The sequence below is a fragment of the Cyprinodon variegatus genome, unplaced genomic scaffold (assembly GCF_000732505.1).
Source record: "Cyprinodon variegatus isolate N-32 unplaced genomic scaffold, C_variegatus-1.0 Scaffold2684, whole genome shotgun sequence".
Taxonomy (NCBI): domain Eukaryota; kingdom Metazoa; phylum Chordata; class Actinopteri; order Cyprinodontiformes; family Cyprinodontidae; genus Cyprinodon; species Cyprinodon variegatus.
Window position 1 is genome coordinate 1 of NW_015153137.1, and position 7,572 is coordinate 7,572.

Below are 7,572 nucleotides of genomic sequence, written 5' to 3' on the forward strand. Positions count from 1 at the left end.
TGCGCCATCTGACTGGTTTATAGAGCTGGCAGACCAGCGACCGGGTCAGAACCACTGGAATAGAAACTCATTGGCATCTCCAATTTGAATAGTTCAATCTCATTGAATTTGATAGAAACCTATCTAAGTGCTGGATGGATGCTTTTAGGTTTATCTCAGAAATCTCCTTCAAAGCACTTGCATCATCAGCACCTGCCCTGTTGACATAGTTAGCCACAGTGATTAAAAGGTATTGTGGAGGGTTTTCTTGAATTTTCTAAAAGACCCACCCTCACCACTTTAAAAAAATAATGTGCATGTGAGAGCATGCACGAGCCCATTTCTCCTCGTGCACGCTCTGTTTTAAAGTTGCCGTATTAATAGCTCATACAAGCTTACTTTGTCCGAACGTCCGCCCTAACCCCTAAATCCCTCAATCACTATATAGAGCGGGGACTATATAGTGAATCAGCCAACTTTCTTTTCGGACAGATGATCACTTCCCCTTTGATCCACCGTGTGGTGCCTGGGCCGTCTTTGTTATTAGTTGCCGCTGTCGAGGAGCAACTGCCTGACAGCAGGCCGCTGTGACAGCAAATCCCATACTGCTTTGTAAGGAGAGATCTCCGTGCAAAGCATTCTGGGATATATCTGCCTCTTCCGAGGCCTTTCTTTTCACTTCGTAGTCACTTTTTCTCTTACAACTCTATTTTTCAAAGACAGTCACTGGGATTGGTTTACCTTTGTTTTACTGTAAGTGTGCACATGGACCAGAAGGTCAGGCAAAAACTTAAATACAGAAAGTAGACTAAAAAGAAAACGCAACTTGATAAGGAATGGTATTTATAAACATGACTTGTTGTTTCTAAATCCCTTTTCAGAAATAGGATTTAAAAAGACATTTTTAAATTGCAGTATTTGATAATGGATTAATAGCTACAATTTACAATTCAACATCAATAATTCTTTTTAAAATGTCAAATGCAAATCTTTTCAAATTGGTCTTCTAACTGTGTGACTGAAATCTTTAATTTGAAATAGTTCTATTTCTTTTTCAGTAACTTGGCCCTATGTAGTTCACAACATTGTATTTTTTTCAATGAACCATAGAAACACAGACTTTGTAAATAACTGTTTAAAGCCACTGCGGTGTCTGAAACTATTTAATATAATTTCCCCTTTGAATGCCTCCTGCTCTGAGTTGCTTAACTTCTGAATGAAAATTCAGGTTTTATTCCTTAAACTGTGCTGACTGCTATCATTAGGACGCTGACTACTCATTCTGCATGCATTTCACATAATTACTTCCAATAATAAAATCTTACTAACCTTTAATAAGCATTTTCCTGTTCTCAATCCAAACCTCTCAGCCTCGAAACACACAAATAGTATTTTAGTTATCAGTTATAGAGATAAAATAAACTGGAACTAAGCCACACTAACAATAAAAAGGAAGGTTAAATTGGAATCTGTCTCTGAATGCATTATCAAAGTCCTCATTAGGTAGGTTTTCTGAATATTTGGTTTTGAGTTTCTGATCCAGACTATCATCCTCATCTGGCTGGATAACTTCTGCTTCTGATTAAGATATTCATTCTTGTGTTTTTGTCTGTCTGTTGTGAAACTGTTTTGTATCATTTTGTGTTTTTTATATAACTGTTAGTCTGTTTGTGTGTGCTGACTGGATGTAGAGTTAATGCAGCTGCTGATGATGGAGCTAAAGGAGATTACGGATGGAGAGATGACTCTTGCAATCACGTCACTGACCACAGACAAGGAGGTTTGTTTCTTATTCTTTGTTAAAGCTGCAGATTTCATACATTGTTGTTAAATGCAACTCTGCTCAAATCAAAACGACAAATTAAATTACAACTTTACTTTAAAAATCTGCATTCATTGCAGGATTATCCGCAATCCATTGTTCCTATTTTCTTTTTCTTATTTAGACCAATGCTGAGTTTTATTTGGGCAACAAGCAAATAATAAAACTTCACAATATACATGTATCTGCTCTAAGGTTTAAGTCATTAAGGTCCTCTGAGACATAACTTTATATAAATAAACATTACTCAATGTTAATCAATGTCATTATAAACATTCAAATATTGTGGTGTAATTCGTGTTCAAATCAGAATCAGACATATTTTAATAATCCCAGAGGGAAATTACAGCTATGGTTCGCCATAAATTGGCGAACCATAGCTTTACTTTCGTACCGTAAAATAATTTTGAAAAAGGCCTATAAGCAGCTCAAATTGTTAATCAAATTTACACAATTATTTAAATGTTTTTTCATCATTATATTCTTATCCCAGTTTCAGTGCGAGACTGCGAGTCCTACTGCAGATCAATACACATAGATTTAAACAGTTGCGAGGCATTCAGAACGATTACTCTAAACATTTCAATACCACTGTGACTCAGTGGTGCTTGATGGAAGCTGCTCTGCTGGAGGATGTTAAAAATGGGAGACTTACTGTAGGAGGGAATCCAGGTTTCAGGATTCACCCAAGGTTTCCTGGCCCATAATGATTATTATTATTATTTGTTAAATGAGGTTCAGTTTGCTGAGGCCAACCCACCGAACCTTCAGCATCCTCCTTATCTGTAGGTCAGCGCGTACAATTCCAATGTACAAAAAAATATATATATATATATATATATATATATATATATATATATATATAAAATTTTATCTACATTAAATATTCTAGTTTATATAAGTAAATTAAATACTGTATGCTCAAAAAACACTGCTACAGACTGCAGTTTATTACAGAGCCAAAATAATTCACATATCCATACATAAAATAGGAAACTTCCATATTTTATTTATAATAATTATTTTATATTTTTTGTTTCATTTATTAAAGCTTTTAACCACTGTGGGGTAGCTAGCGAACCAGCTGGGTCATTTAAAAACAGACTGACATTCATGCATTGCTTTATATAGACTATGCATGGTTACATTTGTGAGTGTGGAGGGCAGTATTGTCCTCATACTTGTGGGCTCAGGTGTGTTTCATCAAGGAAATTAGCTTTTTGTGTGTGTCAGCAAAAATACCTTGTAGGTACACCTTTTGGGGATGTAGGGCTTAGGTGCACCTGCTAGAATTTATCCTGTGCAATTTTATGATCAATCAACCTTCTGGTTAAGTGGTTTTCCTGACCGCCTCTTTTCTCTGCAAGGTTGAAAATTAAATTCTCCTCTAACTATGGTTCTGGTTTCCCCACATTTGTTTAGTTTATTAGTTTATTTGGCAGGGGAAAAGTTCAAAGTACATTATTTCTTCAAAGAAGAGACGAGTTTACAGATTTAGCTATTGCTAAAATCCATCTGCAGCCCCTGAGCAGGTTTCCAATATTAAAATATACATTACATTATACAATTACATTCAGAATATTGTACATTGTATTTTTAAAACATGATTAACATTTCTAAGTTAAGAAGAGACCAGGAGTTATGCAATTGTTAACTTTGTATTTATAGTGCATAAATGATTTGGAAACAGGCGAGGTGTTCTATTCTTCCACTAGAAGTCCGGAGATTTGTTACTCTGGATGATGATTCAGGATGAATCCAACAAAAAAAAGACTCCTAAAGAAAGTCAGGAGGGATCCAGAGGAAAAATAAAAAACTAATTCAGCAGGAACTGGAAAACTAAGAGGAACTTCAGAAAGTTAGATAAATGTAGCAAATTCAGACAAAAAATGAATTACCGTAATACAACTGAATTTAACACAGCAGTCAGTAGCTCAACCAATCAGAAGCATCTTAGTGGAGAACTCTCTTATATTGGACATAACGATGGATTCTTATTTTTTAATTTAGAAACCATCACTTTTGTAAGGGAAGAGAGAGACCATTAATGTTTATGGTCCATTACTCTATACAAAATAATATCTCTTGATTCAGGAGGCTTGACATTTAAGATTAAAAGTTACAACTAATAAAAACATATTTTAAAGCTTTCTTGGTTTCAAAAATGGCTAAATAGGTTTTTTTTATCATTTAAGCAAAACTTTAAGAAACTTTGCCAGACATTTGGATAAAACTTAATGCGGCATATTGAAATCATAAAAACCTTCATATTCAGAGATTCTAGCGCACCAGTTCTTCAGATTGTAGTCAAAGATATGTCTGTTGAGGATTTTTGTTTTAAAGTTACCTGAAGAAAAGCACCTCCTGTGGGTTAAAGGTCAAACTCAAGCTGCTTTGCGGTATTTCAGTTGGATGATTTTATTTATGATTAGTAAGTGATTCTGTTAAATTGCTGAACTCTAACATATAAGTTCTTAAAACCCCCCAAAATACACTTTTTTCTTTGTATTTTGATTATTTCTAGAGTTATTAGAGTTTATAACTCCTTCTGGACGAATGATGCTGATTAAACTCAGATTTTATACCATCCACTTTTTCATAGAGGCTTCTAACGATCTGCTGTCTTCTAAATGATAGATGGGTGCAAAAAAAATGAAAAGAACACTGATAACAAATGATAATTTATTTTTCATTCATGCATCAAGAAGTTACTTTTGGGCGATCTAAATGTTTTGGTTTCGTTTCACCTGCTTTGTGTCACTCTTTGGAGGTGTTTTTTGTATAACGGCGGAGCCCCTCTGAAGTTTAATTCCTCCGCTTTTTGATGAGATGTAGATGGAGGCCTGAAAGCCTCACCCACAGTGATGTATCACCATCCTCCCTGCTGATATTCAAAAATCCAACAAGAACACCGAAGCGGGCTTTCGTATTCGCACACATTTGTGTAACGTTAGTGTTGCCATCTTTTTTTCACTGTCGGCTTTGCCGTGCTTCTTGGAGGTTGCTGTTGTGAGCGCAGACACACAAACACAAAACAAAGTAGGGTTTAAGCTTTTAAGTCTACCCAGTGCTTCTCTCCCTGCAACAACCTCTAATGTGTTCACCCCACCCTCCAAAAAAAAAAAATCATTCATTATTTCTTTTATATTTTCCTTCTCAAAGCCCATTTTTCTCAGCGGCTGCCTAGTGTGCGGTATTAGGCTATGTGTAAAATAAATGATGTCTGTAGCCGTAGGGGTATGGCTCTTCTTCCCCCAGAAAACTACCTAACGTCCAAGGAACATTAAACACCCAGATCCTCGTTTAGCGAATAAATAACCATTCATTTGAATGGCTTTGCTTGTGTGTGCGCACCGGACTTTCTGTGCATATTTTACCAGCGCTGTGCCTACATGCTGCGTGTCAGGAGGGAGAGATAGAGAAGAACCAAAAGAGGGAGAGAGAGAGGGGGCCCATTAAAGACTTAATATAGAATAAATGGCCAGGGGCCTGCATGTCGCCAGCGGACCCCAACTCCACAGCGTCATGGTGGGTTACTAATGACCTGAGATCGGGCTCCAAAATGAACTCCTCATATGCATGTCATTTGCAATGTGTATATATTTATATATTATTTTTTAATTGTGTTTGAAAAGAGAGTAAAACGGTATGAGAGTCATTTATTGAGGGGGCTTAGGGAAGTTCTGCCTTAAATGATTCTTTCCAGAAAACTAAATAAATTAGATTCAATTAGTCTTTAATGGTTTATGTGCTGTGTGTTTGTCAGAGAGACTTCAGTGTCTGTGTGTTTTTTGACAGCACTTACAGGGGACTGAGTTGGAGGTTTTGATGGCAGTGATTGCCTAGTTAGCAAAGGGAAGGATTGTGGTGTGGGATAACAATATGGACATTTCATATACACTGACTAATGTATTTTTGCTTACTGTACAAACATACATTAGTCAGCCTCGCTGCTGCTCAGTAATGGCAGTGCAAATGAAAAGAGCTTCAGTATTACTTTTAGAAGTAATATGTGTGAGCTGGGGGGGTGGGGTGGGGCGCTAAAAGAGTTGAATGTTTTGGTTTTGTTTTTTAACCATGATGCTATCCTGGTTGACCCAAAGAGTCAGCGATGGTCCTTCCCTGGCACACTGTCAGGTTTGTTCATAGGGAGAGTTGAACTCTACCAGGCCTCCCTGTTTTTGGTGCTCAGTGACAGAATTTAAAGGCTTAATTAGGAAGAAAGGGTTGTCTGTTTTGGGTACCACAGAGTTTTATCTTGTCTTTTTTGAATTCGATTCGCGTTTTTCGGCATCCTTGAATAACTATCTTTATTGACAGTAAAAGTTTGCAGGCAATCGCGAAGCAGCTTTGAGGGAACCACTGTGGCAACGATTCTCCATTGGAAAGCGTTTTTGCCTCCAGTGGAGAATATCAATCTCCGGGGTCTTGGTGATGAGTGATAGAAGGACGGAGCAGGAGATGGACAAAAAGGCTGTAAAGTGCAGCAATTTAGGCAGATCGCTGACTTTTTTTTATAAGGAAAGAAAAGAGGTTAAAGTTGAAGCTCTTAATTGAACTGCCTTTCTACAATTTAAAAAAAAAAGGCAAGCTGTGAAAATTGCTGTTAAAAAATCATATTGCACAACAAACAATGAAAACAAAAACCCACTAATTGTTTCAAGCTAGGAGTATCACACAGTGAGCTAGTTTATGAGGTATGATAATAGCGCTGAAACAATAATTTCACCCCGGCGCTGCATGTCCCGAGCCTGTAACATCAACAATGACCCCTCACACCTCCACCATGGACTGTTCTCCCTGCTGACCTCTGGGAAGAGGCTTCACCGCAGATTCTGAAACAGTTTCTTTCTCACTGCCATCAGACAGCTGAACTGTTGAGAAAACTCTAAATCATGTCACAGACTCTGCATCACACTGACAAGACTAAACCAAAATACTGCATATTTGCACCATTTATATTAATGCTCTGAACTTCAATATAATGCAATTTTTTTGCACCATTTTTTTTTCTTTCTCCCACACTATTTACATTTGATCTCTGCTGCACTTTAAGAAATGGAAATGTCATGAAAAACTGTACAAAATGAATTTCAGTTTTGTATACACTCTTTGTATACAAAATAGCAATAAAAGTTGTCTAAGTCTTTTTATTTGGAATAATCATGATTAATAGATTATTTAGTAATCGACTAATCGTTAACTGGAGTGTAGAGACTCTAAAACAGGCCTTTAGCTAACAGAGCGACCCAGTAATTGTACCAAAATTGTAAAAAAAAAACAAAACTCAAGTTTGAAACTTTGAGTTTCACCTTCTTTGATTTGGTTAAAAGTCTTCTTTAAAGTACTATCCAATTATTAATTAAATAACTGAAAAATTATTGAGAGATTAATTGATTTGTAAAATAATTGTTAGTTGCAGCCCTTTATAATTAACATCTACGAAGCAAAAGTGATGAAATGGTTTCACTCTGAGGTATGGAAGCTCAAGGAGGGGATCAGAAAAAAAATAGACTTTTTCTTCTTTTTTCCAACTAAATCTTAATAAATCATTAACCCTAATAGAAGTTTGTTTTACATACACTATATTGCCAAAAGTATTTGCTCACCTGCCTTGACTCACATATGAGCTTAAGTGACATCCCGTTCCTAATCCATAGGGTTCAATATGACGTCGGTCCACCCTTTGCAGCTAGAACAGCTTCAACTCTTCTGGGAAGGCTGTCCACAAGGTTTAGGAGTGTGTTTATGGGAATTTTTGACCATTCTTC

The 7,572-nt window shown here is 36.6% G+C and overlaps 1 pseudogene; it reads left to right on the forward strand.

Annotated features, from left to right (window-relative positions):
* The first annotated feature begins 2,294 nt into the window (after positions 1-2,294).
* The window catches only part of LOC107081019, a 7,475-nt pseudogene continuing 2,197 nt past the window's right edge, over positions 2,295-7,572 (forward strand).